This window comes from Arachis ipaensis, chromosome B10 (genome assembly GCF_059453495.1).
Source record: "Arachis ipaensis isolate K30076 ecotype BB chromosome B10, ASM5945349v1, whole genome shotgun sequence".
Taxonomy (NCBI): Eukaryota; Viridiplantae; Streptophyta; class Magnoliopsida; order Fabales; family Fabaceae; genus Arachis; species Arachis ipaensis.
The window spans coordinates 119,024,563-119,048,415 of record NC_142435.1 but is presented as its reverse complement, the minus strand read 5'-3'; the positions used below and the strand labels follow the sequence as shown (position 1 = coordinate 119,048,415).

The window sequence follows — 23,853 nt, the reverse complement described above, 5'->3', positions numbered from 1 at the left end:
TAAATAATAAAGACAATCTTGGAAAATTTGATCTAAAATCATATGAGGGTATGTTTGTAAGATACTCAACTACTAGTAAAGCATATAGGGTTTATCTCAAAGAACATAGAACCATAGAGGAATCCATACATGTCTCTTTTTGTGATACTAACATCATTCCAAGTTTTGTTATAGAGGATGATGCAGGAACTGAAGCTGAGTTGAACCCAAAAGAGAATCAAGGAAAAGATATACCAATCCCCTCTGTGGAAGATGCTAGCTCTGACCCTGCAATTCAGAATGCAAGAGACAATTCGGTTTTGGCTCCTGATGAAGCAGGAGATTCCAGAACTGTGGGTGCTACAGAACTGAATCAAAGCCAAACTGAAATCACATGACAAAGGCCTAGAGAGTGGAAGTTCTTGAAGAACTATCTTCATGAATTCATCATTGGAGATCCGTTCCATGGAGTCACCACTAGATCCTCAAGCAAGAAGAAAGCCGAAATCAACAACTTTGCTTTACTATCCCAATTGGAGTCCCAAAATGTAAAGGAAGCACATGAAGATCCATCTTAGGTCAAGGCCATGGAAGAAGAGTTAGTTCAGTTTGAAAAGAATGAGGTTTGGACTCTTATGCCTTACCCAAATGGTAAGAAGGTAACCGGCACTAGATGGATCTTTACAAACAAATTGGGTGAGGATGGTAGTGTGATTCAAAATACGGCTAGATTAATGGGTCAAGGATATGATCAAGAAGAGGGCATTGACTTTGATGAATAATTTGCTCCGGTGGCTAGAATGGAAGCAATAAGATTATTGCTTTCCTATGCTTCCCACAAAGGTTTTAAACTCTTTCAAATGGATGTCAAATGTGCATTTTTAAATGACTTCATTGATAAAGAATTTACGTAGCTCAACCCCCCGATTTTGAAAATAATGAATTTTCAAACCATATTTTTAAACTCTCTAAAGAACTTTACGATTTGAGATAAGCTCCAAGAGCTTGGTATGAGAGACTTAGCTCTTTCTTGTTACAAAATAATTTTCTAAAGGGCACTACGGATACTACTCTCTTCATTAAAGACTCTAATAATCACTTCATATTTGTTCAAGTGTATGTGGATGACATCGTGTTTGGATCGGCAAATGAAATCTTGTGTGAAGAATTTGGAAAACTAATGACTAGTGAGTTTGATATGAGTATGATGGGAGAACTTACTTTCTTCCTTGAACTCTGGTGCACGAATCCCCACATTTCGTACAGCTGTATCAGCAAGTGCGCTGGGTCGTCCAAGTAATACCTGAGCGAGTCAGGGTCGATCCCATGAGGATTGTGGTTTGAAGCAAGCTATGGTTATCTTGTAGGTCTTAGTCAGGCGGATAGAAAAGTTGTTGGGTTTTTTTAAATGCAGTTTGATTGTTTGATAGAGTGAAAAAGGTCTAAAGAAAAAGGGTATAAATACTTTGTGAACGGAATTATACTCAGGGATAAGAAATTAGTTAAGGATTGGAGTTGCTTTGTCTTTCTGAATTAACTCTGGTATTACTGTATCCTTTGCTTGTGAGTGATTTCTTCTATGGCAAGATGTATGTGATCAATGCCATATGGCCGCGGTCATCAATCCCCTCTGCTTCAGATCAAACGCCGTATGGCCGCGGTCATCCAATCTGAAAGAGGGTGAAGTTCCAACAGTTCATTCTTTTTGGTGATCCTACTCAAAACGCCACAGACAAGGTCTCCGGATCAGAGAGTGCTGCTCTTTTAGGTTTTAGTCTCTACCACAGAGACCCTAATCTCCCCAGAAATCTACTGAACTGGTGTCTCGAGAAGTCTCCAACGAAGTCGTGAATTAGCCATCTGAGAGATGTATAATCAAGCTGGTGGTTTGCGCTTTCCAACCACGTATTCACATGAACCCAAGTAGACACGGGTAGTTGTCAAGCACGCGGTGATAAACCCCATTTTTATGGTTTATCTTGTGTTGAATTTAGAGTATTTTATCAACCTTTTCTTGCATTTATTCAATGAAATAACATGGTTTTGTGATTCTCCCTTAAATTGTGCCTAAATGGGAAAACATGCTTTTAGACCTTAAATTAGCTTATTTTGATTCACCTTTGATTCTACTAGATGTCTTGATTTGTTTGTTAAGTGATTTCATGTTGAAAAGGCTAGGAATGGATCAAGGGAGTGAAGAGGAAAGCATACAAAGTGGAGAAATCATGAAAAGCCAAAGATTTGGAAAATGCCCATGGACGTGCGCGCGCACGGGACGCTCCCGCGTGGATTGTGAAAAGCTCCATGGACGCGTACGCGTACGTGTCGGTTGCCGCACGTGATTTTTAAATAGAAAACGTGCCTGGTGATTTCTGAGAAGACTCTGGCCTAGTTTACAACCAACTTTGGCGCCAAAATGCATAAAAGGACCAAGGATTGAAGGGGAATGCATCATTCACACATCTTTTGCTCATTTTTACACATTAGGATTAGTTTAGAGTTAGTTTTAGAGAGAGAAGATCTCACTTCTCTCTAGGATTAGGATTAGAGTTAGGTTTAGTTCTTAAATCTAGGTTTCAATTCATGCTTTCATCTACTTCTACCTTTCAATTCCTTGTTGTTACATTCATCATTTTCCTATTTCTTTGTTGTAATTTCCTTTATGTTGTTCCTATACTTTGTTGTAGATTCCTTCTCTTCTCTTCCAATTCAATTTGAGGTAATTCATAATAATTGTGTTTCTTTTGATTGTTGTGTTAATTCTTTGCAATAATTGTTGTTAGATTTCATTCTAGTTGTCAATTTACTATGCTTTTCTTTTGTGCCTTCCAAGTGTTTAATGAAATGCTTGGTTGGATTTTAGTATAGATTTTGTTCCTCTTGGCCTAGGTAGAGTAATTAGTGACTCTTTAATTATCTAATTCCTTTGTTAATTGACAATTAGAAGTTTTTAATTGATTTGGATACCACTAAAGCTAGTCTTTCCCTTGGGAGTTGGCTAAGACTTGTGGAATCAAATTGTTTCATCCACTTGACTTTCCTCCATGGTTAGAGATTAACTAAGTGGTAGCAATGGACAATTCTCATCACAATTGAGGAGGATAATGAGGATAGGACATCCAATTCTCATAACTTTGCCAAGAGCTTTCATAGTTGTTAGATTATTTTCATTGCATTTTACATTTATTGTCTCCTATCTCAAAAACCCCAAAACATACCTCATAACCAATACAAGACACTTTATCGCAATTCTTAGGGAGAACGACTTGAGGTTTAAATATTTCGGTTTATAATTTTAGGGGTTTGTACTTGTGACAAACAAATTTTTGTATGAAAGGATTATTGCTTGGTTTAGAAACTATACTTGCAACGAGATTTCATTAGAGACATTCTATACTGTCAATAATCCGGTCAAAATGGCGCTGTTGCCGGAGAATTGCAATGGTGTTATGCTATTGGTTATTGTACATATGTGAATATTGTGAATAGTTTGCTTGTTTGATTTAGTAGCTAGTCCTTGTTTTTGTGCTTTTCATTTTTGTCTTTGCTATCATGAATTCTCACTTTGGCTATGAGTTTAGTCCTAATTGTGTTGTAAGAAATGTGAACTTCAATAATGACACTCATTATGGATGGAACCAACAAAGATGGGAGGAGCCTCAAATAATTGATCACTCCTATTAGCAACAACCCTCGGATACTTATAGGTATAATCACCATCCTAATGCATGTCAATTCAATGGCTATGGTGAATCTTTTTATGACAATCAATTACCACCATCATATGCCTATAACTCTTATCCTCAATATGAACCTCAACTATACTCACAAGCCTTTCCATACCAAGCATCTTCCTATGATCCATATCCATCATATGACCAATCACCATACCATATTCTCATGACCATTATGAGCAAGAACCTTTAGAACCACCATAACCCTATCAAGATTACTACCATGAACCACCTCAATACTCACCATCTCCACACCCTTATCAAGAAGAACCACCTTCCTACTATGAACCCTTTCTCCAAAATGATGAACCCTCTTATCCACCCCAAGCCCCAATAGATGATTCTTTTTCCTTGCTACTTCAAGGACAAGCGGATATGCAAAGGATCACCCTAGAGTTTGTGAGTAACTTGACCAAGGTAGTGCATACTTTAGCCTACCAATGCTTGAGCACTCAAGGTGCTTCCATACCCACATGTGAAGAATCCATTGAAGATCATAGCATGAAGGAGAGATTGGAAACTTCGATGGGGAATGAGGAATTTTATTTTGTATTAGAGCAACTAGAGGAAGCCATGATTGTTGAAGAAAAGGAAGAAGTGGTTGAAGATTTAGGAGATGTTGAAGGTCCATGGGAATGTAGCATCATGGAGCACTCTTCCAAGAAGCTTGATATTGATATTGAGGAGGGTGCGCAACCTCCAAGGCATATCATCATTGGAGACTTAGAAGAGGTTTACCAAGAGATGGATTCAATCATGGATGAATTTCTATCTACAATTGAATCCTTTCCCATTGGACATGAAGTTAAAATTATGGAAGAATGTGCACAACCTCCCATACCCTTGGTGAACAATGAAAAAGAGAGTGAATCGGAGGAGAGCTACCAAGGGAAAAAGGTTGAAATGGTGTATATCAAAATTGAAGAATATGAAGAGGTTGATCAAGAGATGGGTTCATTCATCAATGAATTCCTATCCAATATTGAATCACCTCCCATTGGGCAAGATGAAGTTCTTGAAGACAACTCCAAGCCAAGTGATAAAGGAAAAAAGGTTGAAATTGAAGAAGCTTGCGAAGAGGTGGAGATAGTCAAGGAAGAGCACAAGGGAGTGGAGCTTGCAAGATCATTGGGACCACCCCTTCCTAAGTCACCATCATACACAACATTCAAGTGGGTAAAATTCTTATCCCTAAGCTTTACTTTCTCACTTAAATATGGTTTGATTGAAAATGATGGTCAACTTAGAGCTCTTTGTGGAGTTAAAAGTAGAAGAGAGTTGTGTAGTGATTGGAAACATCACTCTAAGTTCATGATGGCTGCATGCTCAAAGTTGTATAGTAATTATTGGTGGAGAACCAAATTGCATGGATCTAGGAAGTTGTTTGGAAGCTTTTTTGAGAATTCTAAGGTCATGCCACCCGGATGGAATAATGATGACCAATTTAAGGAGGGGTGTCAAAACAAAGTGTGGGATCCCGGATCGCACGAGAAAAATCAAATTTGAGAGCTCATGGTTTGTGAAGAATGCCATCAAAGCTTGAAGATATTAAAATTGAGGAATGAAGCTTACTGGAGACTCAAGCATTGGTGGATGTTCAAGGATAGCTTTAAGCACAAGCCACCTTGAGAGGAGCTCCCCATAAGTCCAACTTAAGGACAATAAACCAAAGTGCTAGGTGGGAGACACCCCACCATGGTAATATCTTTTCATTTTTTCTTTTGTAAATATTGGTAAAAATTAGTTTAAATTCATGTTTTGATTGATTTATTGAGTTTATTTGGTAGTTTAGTGTGTTAAATAAGGTTTTATGGTGTTTTGGTAGCTGTTTGGAGGTTTGGAATGCTTGGGTTGGTGCAAAAACATAGAAAAATTTTGAAAAAAATAGGGCACCATCCACGCGTACGTGCACCACACGCGTACGCGTGCATCAAGCATTTTTGCCAATCCACGTGCACGCGTCATGCACGCGTACGCGTGGATCCCAAAATCCCACCTCCCAGCCATTTTCCAGAGAGTTGCGCCCATGCTGCGCCAACGTTGTGCCTGAGGCACAAATCAACCCGTGCGTACGCGTACCTGACGCGTACGCGTCCCTTCTCTGGTTTGCCATGCACGCGTACGCGTCGCGTCCCTTGCATCACCATCCGCGCGCGCGTGCCATGTGCGCGTACGCATGGATGCCCTTCCTTCACTACACTTCTTTTTCTTCTCCTCTTTCTATTTCTTTCCTTTTACTCTCTTCTTCCCTTCTCCTACCCCTCATCCAATACTTCCAAACACCATTGATAACCATTTATTTTAGTTGGTTAATTAGTTAGTTAGTTAGTTGATTAGTTAGTTTTAGTTTCGTTTTCATCTTCTTTTCTCTTTTTCATTATAAGTGTTAGATTATTAATTTTGTTTGCTATATTTTGCTGCTTATTCCTAATTGCATGCTATCTTAGCATAATTGTTTTTGGATATTCATTGTTGGTTTCCTTGATTGAGGTTATCTTTTGCTACTTGGTTTTGAGTTTTTCATACTTACCTTTTGAGAATACCAAGTGATGAGAATCGCCTTCGAGCTTGTAACTCTTCGTGAATTACATGTTGTAGCTAGCCACCATGTGATTTGAATGCTTTCCCTCGATTAGGCAAGTTCTTAATGGTTGATGTTAAGCATTTACCTCAATGCATTGTGCTTCTTGATCATAGGCATCCATATATGTTTGGCTTGGATACTTTTGTGCTTCTTTATAGTTTGTTTTAACTTATAAGTTTACTTAAAGCATCTCAAGCACATTAGGATGAGTGACGTGCATGCTTCTATTGTGACTTAGCCTCTTATGCTAGTGTGTTCTAAACCGCGCACAATTTAGAATTCACACACCTACTTGTCATTAATGTCACACTAATTCACTCACTGCATTCTAGTGATTTACCTCATTCTAACAATGTGTGCTTCCTTGATTTTGTGTTTTCTCATCTTATGGTGTTATTTTCTATTTTCATGACTGATACACCACAAGTAAAAACGGAAGCGGAACAAAGAACACGCAGCAACCGGTTGATCCACCAGCTGAAGGTAGCAATCTGGAGAGTCGCCGTACCCCCTTGCTCATCTTTGAATGCACCGAGGACGGTGCAAACTTCTAAGTGTGGGGAGGTCGTCCGACCGTGCGGCGATTTTGGGTGACAAATTTCTAATCCCAACACTTTTGCATTTCATTTTTTAGGTTTTTAGGATTTTTACTTGTATTTTCTTAATTTTGCATATGTATACACAATAAGCTTAGTCAAAATAATAAGATTCTTCAAGATTTCTATCTATAGGGCACCAATTGATTTGAGTGAGAAATTTTCATTGAACTTGCTTGAATTATATATATATTGTGGAACATGATTTTTGAGCTAAGAACACAAGCTTGTGAGATTTGAGCCTATTGATGTGGTTACATCTTATAACCACTTATTTTTCCTTCTTGTGTGAAATTGTTCTCCTCCTATGATTGTGATCTTTGATTTGTTTAATTCTTTATGTCCAATTATTTCTTGTATTCATACATTTATATGATTGAGGCCATCATTTCATTTAGCTCACTTTCCCAAATAGCCTTACCTCTTATCATCCATTGTTAGCCAATTTGAGCCTACGATTAACCCACTTGTTCATAATTTTAGCACATTACAAGCTAAAAGAGGAAAATAATAAATGTCTTTAATTTGGATCTTTGATTAGCTTAGGCTAGTGTGTGTGTATCATTCAAGTGTGGGAAAACTTGGGACATTGGTTGAATAAAAGGGTAGTTTTGTATTTTTGTTGAAAATATTGAGAATTTGGTACATGCTCATGTATTGATTAAATGTATAGACCTTATACATTGATGTTCTTGTATATAGTTTGAAAGAAAGAAAAATGAGAAAAACAAAAGAAAAAGAAAAACAATGTATGTAGATATCAAAAGAAAAAGAAAAAAAAATAGAAAGATAAGAAAAAGAAAAGAAAAGAAATAAAAAGGGGACAAAATGCCCCAAAGCAAAGTGAAGCTTAATAAACATCAATACATATGTGTTATTATAAAAAAAATGCAGGAGTATGTGAAAAGGTGAAGAATGGGTAGTTAGGTTAGTTTTGAATTGTATAGGATGTCATAGGTTAGGTGGGAAGTTTAAGTTGATCAAAGATTCAAATTTCAAGCTCACTTGACCAAATATGCATCCTACCTTGACCCTAGCCCCCATTACAACCAATGAAAAGACCTCATGATACTTCTATGCATGCACGGAATAAATGTTGATTGTTAGAAGAAAAACAAATCTTGGGAAGCATGATTAGGGGAGAATTGAGTGAATCAACCCTAAACACTTGAGCGAATAGAGTGCAAACACATCCGGTGAGAGTTTGATGCTCAATTACATGTTTTCACCTATGATCATCTCTTTTCTTGCAAGTTTATAAAAATATTTAATAACTCAATTCAATTGTAGATTAGACTTGCTAGTCCTTAGCCCTTGTGCATATATGCTTCTTGGGAATTGATTTACTTTGATCAAGCGATTGCATTCACGTAGATAGTTGCATGTATGTAGGTTGCATTTAGTTAGTTTATATTGAATAAATGTTGATACCCTTTGTCTTTCTCTTGGTTTAAGCATGAGGACATGCTTGGTTTAAGTGTGGGGAGGTTGATAAACCCCATTTTTAGGGTTTATCTTGTGTTAAATTTAGAGTATTTTATCAACCTTTTCTCACATTTATTCAATGAAATAGCATGGTTTTGTGATTCTCCCTTAAATTGTGCCTAAATGGGAAAACTTGCTTTTGGACCTTAAATTAGCTAATTTTGATTCACCTTTGATTCTACTAAATGCCTTGATTTGTTTGTTAAGTGATTTCAGGTTGAAAAAGCTAGGAATGGATCAAGGGAGTGAAGAGGAAAGCATACAAAGTGAAAAAATCATGAAAAGCCAAAGATTTGGAAAACGCTCATGGACGCGCGCTCGCACGGGACGCTCCTGCGTTGATTGTGAAAAGCTCCATACGCGCACTGTACGCGTATGCGTCGGTTGCCGCATGTGATTTTTAAATAGAAAATGTGCCTGGCGATTTCTGAGAAGACTCTGGCCCAGTTTACAACCAACTTTGGCGCCAAAATGCATAAAAGGACCAAGGATTGAAGGGGAATGCATCATTCACACATCTTTTGCTCATTTTTACACATTAGGATTAGTTTAGAGTTAGTTTTAGAAAGAGAAGCTCTCACTTCTCTCTAGGATTAGGATTAGAGTTAGGTTTAGTTCTTAGATCTAGGTTTCAATTCATGCTTTCATCTACTTCTACCTTTCAATTTCTTGTTGTTACATTCATCATTCTCCTATTTCTTTGTTGTAATTTCCTTTATGTTGTTCCTATACTTTGCTGTAGATTCCTTCTCTTCTCTTCCAATTCAATTTGAGGTAATTCATAATAATTGTATTTCTTTTTATTGTTGTGTTAATTCTTTGCAATAATTGTTGTTAGATTTCATTCTAGTTGTCAATTTACTATGCTTTTCTTTTGTGCCTTCCAAGTGTTTGATAAAATGCTTGGTTAGATTTTAGTATAGATTTTGTTCCTCTTGGCCTAGGTAGAGTAATTAGTGACTCTTGAATTATCTAATTCCTTTGTTGATTGACAATTAGAAGTTGCTAATTGATTTGGATACCACTAAAGCTAGTCTTTCCCTTGGGAGTTGGCTAGGACTTGTGGAATTAAGTTGATTCATCCACTTGACTTTCCTCCATGGTTAGAGGTTAACTAAATGGTAGCAATGGACAATTCTCATCACAATTGAGGAGGATAATGAGGATAGGACATCCAATTCTCATAACCTTGCCAAGAGCTTTCATAGTTGTTAGTTTATTTTCATTGCATTTTACATTTCTTGTCTCCTATCTCAAAAATCCCAAAACATACCTCATAACCAATAACAAGACACTTTATCGCAATTCCTAGGGAGAATGACCCGATGTTTAAATACTTCGGTTTATAATTTTAGGGGTTTGTACTTGTGACAAACAAATTTTTGTATGAAAGGATTATTGCTTGGTTTAGAAACTATACTTGCAACGAGATTTCATTAGAGAAATTCTATACTGTCAATAATCCGATCATCACGCGGTCCTAGTATGATGAATAGAGCTGATTGTCACTAATCATCCTATTCACCATGTTGAAGAATGAGTATACATCTTAGAATTAAATCAAACACGGATTGAAGGAAAACAGTAATACTTTTATTAATTCATAGAACTCAGCAGGGCTCCTCCCCTCAACCTAGGTGGTTTAGAAACTCATATTGATAGGAAATACAATAGTAAAAATGAAAATAGGATGTAAAGTTGCTGAAGATCTGTCTCTCCCTATGAATGATATAAAGTTAATCCCTTAAATACTAAACAAATGACTTGTAAGAGTAAAACAATCTTTTTAGTGCTAAAATCCACTTCTGGGGCCCGCTTGGTGAATGTTTGGGCTGAGTTTTGATGAGATCCACGTGCTAGGAGGCCTCTAGGGCATTGAACGCTAGCTAGGGGATCCTCTTTGGGCGTTTGGACGCTGGTCTCTTCTCCCTGGGTGCTGGACGCCTGAAAGGGGGTAGGAGGCTAGCGTTGGACTCCAGTTTTGGGCCTTCTAATCTGAAGCAAAGTATAGACTATTATACATTTCTGAAGCTCTGAAAGTAAGCTTTCCATAGATCTTTAGAATGCTCCATTTGGACTTTTGTAGCTCCAGAAAAGCTCTTTCGAATGCAAGGAGGTCAGATCCGGACAGCATCTGCAGTGCTTTCTTTGTCTCTGAATTAGACTTTTGCTCCAGCTCCTCAATTTCAGCTAGAAAATACCTGAAATTGCACAAAAACACACAAACTCAAAGTAGAATAAAAAATGTGAATTTAACACTAAAACCTATAAAAACTCAATAAAAACTAAACAAAACATGCTAAAAACTATATGAAAATGATGTCAAAAAGCGTATAAAATATCCGCTCATCACAACACCAAACTTAAACTGTTGCTTGTCCCCAAGCAACTAAAAACATAGTAGGATAAAAATAAAATTAAGATATAATAAATTTCTAAGTTTCCAATGAAGCTCAGTTACAATTAGATGAGCGGGACTTAGTAGCTTTTTGCTTCTGAATAGTTTTTGCATCTCACTATCCATTAAAACTCAGAATGGTTGGCATCTTTAGAAACTTAGAATCCAGATGATATTATTGACTCTCTTAGTTCAGTTATTTTTTATTCTTGAACACAGCTTTCAGAGTCTTGGCCGTGACCCTAAGCACTTTGTTTTCCAGTACTACCACCGGATACATAAATGCCACAGACACTTTAACTGGGTGAACCTTTTCAGATTGTGATTCAGCTTTGCTAGAATCCCCAGATAGAGGTGTCCAGAGTTCTTAAACACACTCTTTTTGCTTTGGATTATGACTTTAACCGCTTAGTCTCAAGCTTTTCACTTGACACCTTCACGCCACAAGCACATGGTTAGGGACAGCTTGGTTGAGCCACTTAGGCCAGGATTTTATTCCTTTAGGCCCTCCTATCCATTGATGCTCAAAGCCTTGGATCCTTTTACCCTTGCCTTTTGGTTTAAAGGGTTATTAACTTTTTCAATCTGCCCTCCATTTCCTGTATTTTTGGGCAGTAATGGATTTTATTATTATTTTTTTCACCATTTTTTCTTTCTTTTTCGCATACATTTTTTTTCTTTTGCAACATGCTCTTTTTTTTTCTCGCTTCAAGAATCAATTTTTGGATTTTTCAGATTACCAATAATACTTTTCCTTTTTCATCATTCTTTCAAAAGCCAACATTCTAAAATTCCAACTTAAAATATGCACTGTTTATTCATAGATTCAGAAAACAAAAGCAATGCCACCACATCAAAATAATTGAACTATTCTTATTTTTAACTTGAAATTCATGTATATCTTTCAATTCTTTTCAAATAATTTTTTTAAGCAAGGTGAGAGATATATAGAACATTTTACAACTTTAAGACATCAATACAAATGATCATGCAACAAGAACAAGAGAACAGATAAAAACTAATAGAAAACAGAAGAATAATAAAAGGAAAGGAAGTAAAAGAGAACGAAACCACCTGTAATGGTGGTGGCTAGTACTCCTCCTTGAGGATCCAATATGATGCTTGATCTCTTCAATGTCACTCCTTTGGCTTTGTTGTTCTTTCCTTATAGCCCTTTGATCTTCTCTAATGGATCTTTAGTCTTCCCTTATTTCATTGAGGGTGATGGAGTTTTCTTGATGCTCCATCCTCAATTTCTCTATATTAGTGCTTAGTTCTCTAAGAGAAGTCTACCATTGATCCCAATAGCTTTGAGGAGGAAAATACATCCTTTGAGAAATCTCAGGGATCTCATGCTGAGGCGGCTGCACAGGCTCTTGTGCATGCTCTCTTGTTTGCTCCATCATTTTCTTAGTGACGGGCTTGTCCTCCCCAATGGAGATATCTCCTTCTATGACAATTTCAGCTGAATTGCATAGATGACAGATGAGGTATGGGAATGCCAACCTTGCATTGGTGGACGGCTTCTTAGCTATCTTGTACAATTCTTGAGGAATCACCTTATGTACTTCCACCTCACTTCCAATCATAATGCAATGGATCATGATGGCTCTGTCAACAGTCACTTCTGACTGATTGCCAGTAGGGATGATAGAGCGTTGGACGAATTCCAACCATCCTCTAGCTATGGACTTTAAACCTTCTTAGTTAAATGGGCTTGCCTTGGGAATCCCATTTCCACTGTGCTCCTTTCATACAGATATCTGAGAGCACTTGATCTAATCTCTGATCAAAGTTGACTCTTCTAGTGTAAGGATGTGGGTCTCCTTGCATCAAAGGCAAGTGGAACGCCAACTGATGAGGGGCAGAAGTTTGCGAATTAAAAATTATTAAAATAGTTACGTTGCAAGTATAGTTCTTAACTCACCGAAAATCTGCCTATCAATTTAGAAATATGTCACAGAGAATTTAAATTAAAAATTACTGGGAGTTTAAGTCCCAGGTCGTCTCCCAACGAGTTGCAGAAAAGTGTGCTATTTTATTAATCAGATGTTCCAAGAAGTTGAGTTAAGTAGAGGGAAAATTAAAAAGGGGAAATTTAAATAAAATGAATAAAAGCCTTGACTGGGAGTTGATTAGTTGGAATCTCTATTATTGATGGAATGATCTCAAGGTTAATTTGTAATTAATGGTTGTTCTGTTTAGTTATCCTTTACTAGGTAAGGAAAATTCAAACAAGTTGGAATGCTAGATCTATTCACGAGTTGCAACCCACTTAGTTCAAAGGGATTGGTGTTAGTGATTAGATAACAATTCAACAGTTAACCCAATTACAATTTTTCTTTCAATCCTTCCAACTCAAGAGTTCCTTTCAATCAACTCCCCATCAAGTGAGGAAACTACTCACTCATTGCAAATAATAAATCATAACACTTGAAAGGGAATTAAAAGAAGACATGATTATTGGAATGGAGAAATAAATTAAAATAGAAGAAATAATCATTGTATCAAATAATCATGAAAGTATTCAAATGACAAAATTGAACAAAGCAAAGAACATGGAAGAATAAAACCAAGTTAAGAGAACGAACTAGAATGACGAGGTCTTGATGAGGAAAAATAAGTCTTCTCAATGTTCCAATGCTAAGATCAATTTCCAAAATTAAAATTTTAAAACCTAGAGAGAAAAAATCTAGAGGAGGAAAAACTAGCTCTAAAACTGTCTACTGTGTAGAATGAATGTTGTTGTTTGTTTCTGCATATTCTCTGGCTCTAATCTGCTGTTCCGGGCCAAAAACTGGGTCGAAATAAGGTCCAAAATCGCCCCCAGCGAAGTCTGCAGATTATGCAGATCGCACATGTCACGCGATCGCGTCATCCATGCGGACGCGTCATTCGTGCTTTTCCTTGCCACGCGTTCGCGTCGTCCACGCTACCGCGTCGCCTGAGCTTTTCCAATCCGCGCGGCCACGTGAGCCATGCGGCCGCGTCACTGCGATTCGCTCTCCTTTGCGCGGTCGCGTGAGCCATGCGACCGCGTCACTTCTCGCTGGTTATCTCCTCAAATTCTTGTGTTCCTTCCATTTTTGCTAGCTTCCTTTCCAATCTCCAACTCATTCATGCCCTATAAAGTCTGAAACACTTAACACACAGATCACGGCATCGAATGAAATAAAGGAGAATTAAAAATACATAATTAAAGTCTCTAGGAAGCAGTTTTCAAACATGTTATAAATTCAAGAAGGGATTATAATTTCATGCTAATTTAATGAATAAGTGGGTAAGGATCATGATAAAACCACACAATTAAACACAATATAAACCATAAAATAGTAGTTTATCAACCTCCCCACACTTAAACATTAGCATGTCCTCATGCTTAATTGAAGGAGATAAGGAAATAAGCATGAACATGTAGAAACTCATGAAATGCAATGCAAGCCTATATATAAATAAATGCAACTATATGATTCTTGCCCACTTGATCAAAAGTAAATAAGCTCTTCAAAATAATTACAAATCAAATTCCACTAATTCTATCATTATACAATAAAACAGATAAAGGTGCAAGAAGATAGCTCATGAAAGCAGGGAACATGAAAATTCAAGCATTGAACCCTCACTGATAATGTATGTACGCTCTAATCTCTAGTGTATAGGGTAATCACTCTATCCTTCTCTAATCATGCTTTCTAACTTTTGTTTTTCTCCTAACCAATCAACAATAGTTAATATACCAATGCAAACATCATGAGGTCTTTTCAAGGTTGTAATGGGGCTAAGGTACAGGTAGGGGTATACATTTGGTCAAGTGAGCTAATAAATTGAATCTTTAATTAACCCAAGCTTCAACCCAACCTATATATATATATTTTTATGTAATCTTAAAGTTCATACCTAGCTACCCAGAATTCCCTTTTTCTATTCATACTCATGTATCAACTTTATATTTGATTTTATCATATGTGCATTGATCTTTGAATTCTGAATTTAACATTAGGGTAATTTTGTCCCCATATTTATTTATATAAATAATTTTTTTTGACATTAAAATAATTATAGCTTATCAATGCACATAGATTTTTAATTCTTATAATTTCACATGAGTAGGTATCCAAATTTTCATTAAATTCTCATGACACATTCCCTTAACAACTTTTGTTCCCACAATCTCCCATACTTAACTAGCACACACAATTCTATCTTAAGCTAACCAAAGATTCAATTTGGGATATACAATTATTTTTCAGCTTAAGGTTAGTAATGTGGTAAAATATAAAACAAATGGGATTTAAAGGCTCAAAGTGGTTAACAAAGGTAATTGGAAAGGGTAGGCTTAATTTGGATAAGTGAGTTTAAACAAATAATGGCCTCAATCATATGCAAGCATGCAAATATAATAAATATTGGACATATAAGATAAAACAAAATATAGATTACAATCATAGAGAAGTTAACACACAAGAAAGAAATAATTATGGTTAAATAATGTAACCATACATAAAGGCTCAAATCTCTCACAGGTTGTGTGTTCTTTAGCTCAAATGTCATGTTCCAAATACAACTCAAGAAAATTTATCATAAAATTTTGAAAAATTAGTGAAATTTTGTTCCAAAGATAGAGTCTTAAAAGAAACTTATTATCTTTTCAATCAAGTAGAACATGCATGCAACTATCCTAGAGTATGCAATTTATTCTATTCTATAAAAGAAAGAAAATCTAACTAAAATATCCTAATTATTGGTGCTAGAGAAGAGAGATTACCTCCGGAAGTCAGGTACTGACCGACCTCCCACACTTAAGGCTTTGCACCGTCCTCGGTGCCGTCTGTCAGGAACAGGGGTGGGCTGGTAGCAGTATCTCCACAATTGGGACCGTCATGGCTCCCTGTGCTGGTAAAAGAAGTGGAGTCCGGGGTATCCGAGTCCCTGAAGTATCCCTTGAGTAGCTCCTTGAGGTGTTTGAATCGACGCTCGTTACGGCGCTCTCTCAACTTAGCTTTGTGTTCTTGCCGATCCAACTTTCAATTATCTGCTGGAGCAATTCATCAGTTGTGGGTGCTTGTGGTGTTGAAGAAGGATTATATTCAACTGGAGCAGTAGGAAGACTTGTAGTGGCTGCTGAAGGCTGAGGTATTTCCCGTTAGGGACATACTGATCATCCCGTGGAAGCACGGCCTTGGTGTCCCCAACTCTGTAGGAGACTCCGGCTGCTGAGACAAGATCTGAGACCAAGGCAGGGAAAGGTAAGTTGCCCGCAATTTGTACGTGTCCCATAGCATTCCGGATATGTCTTGAGAGATTCAGATGTTGGTCTGTAAGGATGCACCATAGTAGAATGGCCATGTCCGCAGTGAAGGAGGACTCATGAGTGCTCAGAAAGACGTAATCGGACATGATTTGTGCTCAGACGTGAGCCTCCAAGGTAAGTGCTGAAGCCAAGATTCCCTTAGGGCGGGTACGGTGGTATCCGTAGATCCAACGGCTGCCAGGTAATGCGATAACTCCGAGAACGGAGTCCTAGTCAAATTGGTATCTCTGGCGCTTAAGTGTGGCTTCTTGGAAGGCGTCCATTCCTTCTGGAATAGGGGGGAGACTCAGAGCTTGCTTAATGGCCTCTTCTGTGATGGGGACTTGCTTCTGCCGGACATAAACAGACTGCAGGGTGGGTATGTAGAAGTTAGAGTAGAACTCAACTACCCAAGAAAGATTGACCTGCCTTGGCTGTCTCCGTAGGAAACCCCATTGTCTGCGTTCAATTTGCGGCTCAACAAAGGTAGCAATATTGGACGGGAGGATAAGAAGGTATTCATTGTTATAGTTTCTTTCTGCCAGGATAGGGAACATCTGCTCACAGTAGCGATTGGGAAATCGCGCAGTGTCCTTTGCTGGAAAGGCTTTCTCCTTTTCATCAACCTTTATTATCCTCTTAACTCTTTTTGTTGAGGGCTTGACTGCGGTTGAAGAAGGCTCTACCACTAATGCTCTTTTAGTTCCTCTTCTTGCTGGTGGTTTGGAAGTAGCTTTCTCTTTTCCTTTCTTGGTGGCCATCCTGAAAGAAGGGAAGAGAAAGTAAATTAAATTCAAAAAGGTATACAGCCAGGAAGGAAACGGGAAAGAGGGTGATGGATGCACATTAAGATATGCTGACATTATCACATGATCGCGAGTACATGTGAAAAGCCAACAATGGAAAATAGCTAGTGCATATAAAGACAAGTGACTGCAAGGTGTTTATTGGCATGCCGGAAAAGGGCATGAGTAGCATAGACCAAGTAAGACTTTGTAACAAACCATCACGTTTGTATTGACAATTAAATTCAATTAATACAATAGTAAAGGAAAGTTGTGAAAAGCAAGCATTGAATAGTATAACAACATAGAGAAGTGCATAATGCCATTTGAGCTTTTTCACAAACACATAGCATGCATGATGAATAAGGTATAGAAAATATGAAGGTGAACATGCAAGCAACCCCTTAATTAGAATAAAAATAATTGTCAAACAATTTGCAACAGTCCACAAGCATATAATGAGGGATAATGACTCAAAAAAAATTTTCTAACACCATGTAAAAAGGAAAAGAAAAAGAAGGAAAATATGAATAATGAGGAGAAGAATAATATATAAATTAATATATAAAATGATAGAAAAGAGAAGAAGGAAGAAGAAAATAGAACCTTGGTAATGGAGGTGAGAGAGAGAGAGAGAGAGAGAGGGATAGGTGAGATTGGAAGAAGAAGGGAGAAGGAAGAAATAAGGAGGGAAAAGAAAAATTAGGATTTGGAGGAGAGAAAGATAAGATTTGTGGCAATTTTTGGATGAGCTGTGCGGCGCATGCGACGCGGCCGCGTGGGACACGCGTTCGCGTGGATGCGCTTCAAGTATGGTGACGCGATCGCGTCGGTCACGCGGTCGCGTGACCCATATTATGCTTCTGGCGCGAGTGCAGCCTCGCACCAGCACAACTCTCTGTTCAAATTAATTTAGTTGCCAAAGTTGGGGTGGCATGATCGTGTCGGTCACGCGATCGCGTGAGTGTGCGTCCGAAAAAGGATGACGCGGCCGCGTCAGCGACGCGATCGCGTGATAAGGATTGTGCCTCCAGCACCAATCCAGCATCACTCTCGCACAATATTTCATTGTGCACCCTTTTACGTCGAAAACTCAGGGCACGCGGCCGCGTGGGGCACGCGGTCGCGTGGGAGGCCAAAGTCCTATGTGACGCGGACGCGTCGGTGACGCGGTCGCGTGGGAGGATTTGTGCCATTGGCACGCCTCCAGCCACACTCCAGCGTGACTTTCTGTTCATTTTTATTTATCTTTACTCTCCCTGTGACGCGGACGCGTCGCTGATGCGATCGCATCGCGTAACAAATTTTTTTAAACATGTAAATGCAGATGCACGAAAGTAATACGAAAGAGAAGAGTTATTGAATAGGAAAAACTAAAAATAAAGAAAAGAACGATCATACCATGGTGGGTTGTCTCCCACCTAGCACTTTGATTTAACATCCGTAAGTTGGACGCTCTACTAGCTCAATCTTCTGCTATGTGGGGATCTTCCAAGAGGAAGATCTCAAGCTCCTTATTTCTCTGCATCTTCTCGCCATGGTATAGCTTCAAGCGTTGTCCATTAACTTTAATAAGTTCAGAGCTTGAAGGATGGCTTAGGTGATAAACTCCGTACGGTTTGGCCTTCTCTACTCTGTATGGACCTTCCCATCTTGATCTCAACTTGCCTGGCATGAGCTTTAGTCGAGATTTGTAAAGGAGGACTAAATCCCCAGGTTAGAACTCTTTCTTCTTGATGTTTTGATCATGTACAGCCTTCATCTTTTCCTTGTATATTCTGGAATTTTCATAAGCTTCTAGGCGAAGGCTCTCTAGTTCCTGCAGTTGCAACTTCCTTTCAGCTCTGGCTTTCTCAATTCCCATGTTGCAATCCTTAACTGCCCAAAAGGCTCTGTGTTCTACTTCAACTGGGAGATGACAAGCTTTTCCATAAACCAAGCGGAAAGGACTCATCCCAATGGGTGTCTTGTATGCTGTTCTGTATGCCCAGAGTGCATCTTGTAGCCTGGTGCTCCAGTCTTTTCTATGAGGCTTTACTATCTTTTGCAAGATACGTTTAATTTCTCTGTTTGACACCTCAGCTTGCCCATTAGTTTGGGGATGGTAAGCTATTGCAACTTTATGAATTATCCCATGCTTCTTCATTAATCCTGTCAATCTCCTGTTACAGAAATGGGTGCCTTGATCGCTCACGATTGCTCGTGGTGATCCGAAGTGACATATAATATGGTTTCTCACAAAGGAAACAACAGTGTTAGCATCATCAGTGCGGGTAGGAATTGCTTCCACCCATTTGGAAACATAATCCACAGCTAACAATATATAAAAATATCCATTAGAATTTGGAAATGGACCCATGAAGTCAATGCCCCAAACATAAAAAATTTCACAGAAAAGCATAATTTGTTGAGGCATCTCATCCCTCCTGGATATATTACCAAATTTCTGGCATGGGAGACAAGATTTATAGAACTCAGTAGCGTCTCTAAAAAGGGTAGGCCACCAGAATCCACAGTCTAAGATCTTTCTAGCTGTCCTTTGAGGACCAAAATGTCCTCCACTCTCAGATGAGTGACAGGCCTCTAAAATGGATTGGAATTCTAATTGAGACACACAACATCTAATTACTTGATCAGCGCCACATCTCCATAAATATGGGTCATCCCATATATAATATTTAGACTCGCTTTTCAGCTTGTCTCTTTGATGCTTAGAAAAATTTGGAGGAAATGTGCGGCTAACTAAATAATTAGCAACAGGTGCATACCAAGGGACTACCTCAGATACTGCTTGCAGGTTATCAAAAGGAAAATTATCATCTATAGGAGTAGAATCATCCTTAATATGCTCAAGGTGACTCAAGTGGTCTGTCACTAAATTCTGATTACCACTCCTATCCTTTATTTCTAAATCAAATTCTTGTAACAGCAGTATCCAACGTATGAGTCTTGGTTTGGATTCCTTTTTAGCTAATAAATACTTTAAGGCTGCATGATCCGAATACACTACTACTCTAGTACCAAGTAAATAAGCTCGAAATTTATCTAGAGCAAAAACAATAGCAAGAAGCTCTTTCTCAGTAGTAGTATAATTGGACTGGGCAGTGTCTAAAGTCTTAGACGCATAAGCAATAACGAAAGGATCCTTACCTTCACGCTGAGCCAGCGCTGCTCCTACTGCATGGTTGGAAGCATCGCACATGATTTCAAATGGCTGCCTCCAGTCCGGTCCTCTCACAATTGGAGCTTGAGTCAGAGCAGTCTTCAGCTTATCAAACGCTTGTTTGCAATCCTCACTGAACTCGAACTCAATATCCTTCTGCAGTAATCTAGATAAGGAAAGTGCGACCTTACTAAAGTCCTTAATAAATCTCCTGTAAAAACTTGCATGGCCAAGGAACGAACGAACTTCCCTCACAGAAGAAGGGTAAGGTAAACTAGAAATAACATTCACCTTTGCTGGGTCTACAGAAATGCCATTATTGGATACCACATGTCCTAATACAATTCCTTGTTTTACCATAAAGTGACATTTTTCGAAATTTAAAACAAGGTTTGTATTAACACATCTATCTAATACTCTAGATAATCCATCTAAGCAAAGGCTAAAAGAATAACCATAAACTCTAAAATCATCCATAAAAACTTCCATACAATCCTCAATAAGATCAGAGAAAAGACTCATCATGCACCTTTGGAAAGTAGCTGGTGCATTGCACAAGCCAAAGGGCATTCTCTTATAAGCATAAGTCCCAAAAGGACATGTAAAAGTAGTCTTTTCCTGATCCTCAGGAGCTATATGAATCTGGAAATAACCTGTGTAACCGTCTAAAAAGCAATAATGTGATTTACCTGACAGGCGATCCAGCATTTGATCAATGAATGGAAGTGGATAGTGATCCTTACGGGTAGCTTGGTTGAGATGCCTGTAATCAATGCAGACTCTCCAAGCATTCTGAACTCTAGTTGCTATGAGCTCTCTATGCTCATTCTTCACTGTAGTGACTCCAGACTTCTTGGGCACCACTTGTACTGGGCTTACCCATTCACTGTCTGAAATGGGATATATGATACCAGCTTCCAATAGTCTGGTCACTTCCTTTTTGACAACTTCCAAGATGGTGGGATTCAATCTTCTTTGGGGTTGACGGACAGGTCTTGCTTCCTCTTCTAAAAATATTCTGTGCTCACATATTTGAGGGTTGATGCCTACTATGTCTGCCAAGCTCCACCCAATTGCCTTCTTATGCTTCCTCAGCACATCAAGTAACTGCTCTTCTTGTTGAGAAGTAAGTTCTCTTGCAATGATAACTGGAAACCTCTGCTCATCTTCAAGATAAGCATATTTGAGATGTGGAGGGAGGGGTTTCAATTCTAACTTTTGATCATGGGCAGGCTCTGGATTATCTGGAGCTTGTGAAAATAACGAAGTGCCCTCATTGTCAGTTAAGAGGGTCTCCACACTTGGACCTTGTCCAGTGTGCCTCTCTTCAAACTCTTCCTTGTGAACTTCAGCTACACTTTCATCTATGACATCACACTGAAAGATAGAACGATCTTCTGGGGGGTTGTCAATGACTCCATTCAGATTGAAGATTACTATGCGGCCATCTATTTCAAAGGAGTATGTTCCTGAAAAGGCATCCAATTTGAATTTTGATGTCTTCAGGAATGGTCTCCCAAGTAGGATTGATGATGGCTTATCTGAATCCTTATGGGGCATCTCCAAGATATAAAAATCAGTGAGAAATGTAAGTCCTTTAATGTTCACCAAAACATCTTCAGCAACTCCAGCCACTGTAATAATGCTTTTATCTGCTAACACAAAACGAGCTGCCGACCTTTTTAAGGGAGGGAGCTTCAAAATATCATATATAGACAAAGGCATTATACTGACACATGCTCCTAAATCACACATGCAATCATAAATTACTATACCACCAATAGTACAGCTAACTATACAAGGACCTGGATCACTATATTTTTCAAGTAATCCTCCCATTAAAGCAGATATAGAACTACCTAAAGAAATAGTTTCTAATTCATTAATTTTGTCTTTATGGATACACAAGTCTTTTAGAAATTTTGCATATTTAGGTACCTGTTGAATAACATCAAAAAGAGGAACAACTACCTCAACCTTTTTGAATATTTCTACCATTTTGGGGTCGGGTTCCAGCTGCTTCTTGGGCTTCCTTGCAAGTTGTGGAAATGGAATTGGAGTAGTGTTCTCTGTGGTGTCTGTGCCTTTTGGTGCTTCCTCCTGTGGTTGAGCTATTTCTTCTTCAGTTATGTCCTGTATGTCCTCTTCCTCTTTAACATCTTCTATTTCTATTACCTCTTCAGTTGAGGTGTGTTCTGGTGGGCTTGGTTTCTCCTGATTCCTCTCCTGCAGTGTGGTCCCAGACCTTAGGGTGGTGGCATTAATGCCTCCCTTTGGATTGGGTAATGGTTGAGAGGGGATTTCAGTGGAGCTTGAAGGTTGGTTACTGGAATTTTGCGTTGATCCAATCTGTGACATAAGAGCTTGCAAAGTAGAGGTGAGACCATTCAGATTGGCGTTAATACTATTCATGTTATTTTCCATGGTCTGTTGTCTTTGCTCAAAAGATTGTAGTAGCTCTTCATTAGGAGATAAAGAAGAATGAGTAAATTGAGATGTTTGCTGTTGATTGTTCTGTGGTCCTTGGTTTTGCCTCAGGTGAGGTGCTCTGTAAGGTTGATTCTGCTGCCTGTTGTTGTTATTATTCCACCTCTGATTTTCCTGATTATCTCTGCCTCCTCTGTTATTGTTGTCCCTCCAATTCTGGTTAGAATTGTCCTGCCATCCATGGTTATTATTTCCACTTTGATTGTACCCTTGGTTGGGGCGGTCATAGAAGTTATGAGTGGATGCCACCATGTTGTCTTCTTGTTGGAGCTGCGGGCATTCATCAGTGTAATGGCTATAATCAGCACAGATTCCGCAAATTCTTTGTGGGACTAGTTGTTGGTTTTGCTGTGGCGGAGGAGGTTGAGCTTGCTGAGCTTGTTGTTGATTCAATTGCATCTGCTTCAGCAAGTTGGTCATCTCACATATACTCTGAGCTAGAGCAGCAGTCTCTCTATTAGAGGATACTTCTGCAACGGCTTTTGAACGGCCTTGCTTTTGCCTGTGATTTCTAGTAGATTTAGCTAAATCACTGATCAATTGCCAAGCCTCATCAGTGGTCTTGTACTTCTTCATAGACCCATTGCTAGCACTTTCCAATGTGGTCTTATCTTGGGGCCTCATGCCCTGTGTGACATAGCTAAGCAACACTATCTTGTCAATCCTGTGGTGGGGGCATGCTTCCAGAAGATTATTGAAGCGCTCCCAGTATTCAAAGAGAGTTTCATTGTCATCCTGAACAATTGTGGAAATATCCTTCCTCAGTTTATCAGTAACTTCAGATGGAAAGAATTTCTCCAAAAACTCCTTTCTGAGTGTATCCCAGTTGGATACATTTTCCAGAGGTTGAGTGTAGTACCACTCTCTTGCTTTTCCCTCGAGAGAAAACGGGAAAGCTTTCAGCAAAACTGAAGTTTCATCAGTACCATCACGCCTGACAGTAGAACAGGCTGCCTGGAAATCTCTCAAGTGCTTGATAGGCTCTTGAGCAGGTAGGCCATGAAACTTGGGCATCAAGTTTAGCAGTGCGGTCTTTATTTCAAAATCTGTAGCCACCGCTGGATAATGCGCTTGAAACGGTTGCATTGTAAAATCAGGGGCTCCTTCCTCCTGGATGGTAACTCTCCTAGCTGCCATGTCTTCTGCACGTAAAACAACCGAATCAGTAGAACGGGGGCTGGTTTCTTCCTCAAGTTCACTCTCAGATCTGCCCTCAGAGCGGACTAACCGATGCTGTTCTCGCCTTATTCGTGAAATAGTCCTTTCAATTTCAGGATCGAATATTAGCAAGCGCGGATCAGGAAGTGAACGCGTCATTTGACAGAAGAAACATGCAGCTCATAGTAGCAAAA

The 23,853-nt window shown here is 38.8% G+C and overlaps 1 non-coding gene across 1 annotated transcript; it reads left to right on the top strand.

The window, feature by feature from the left end:
• The first annotated feature begins 23,162 nt into the window (after nt 1-23,162).
• LOC148581473 (small nucleolar RNA R71) lies at nt 23,163-23,269 on the top strand. The gene has a single exon (XR_015894783.1). It is a non-coding gene; the product is annotated as a small nucleolar RNA R71 (small nucleolar RNA).
• Nucleotides 23,270-23,853: the final 584 nt, after the last annotated feature.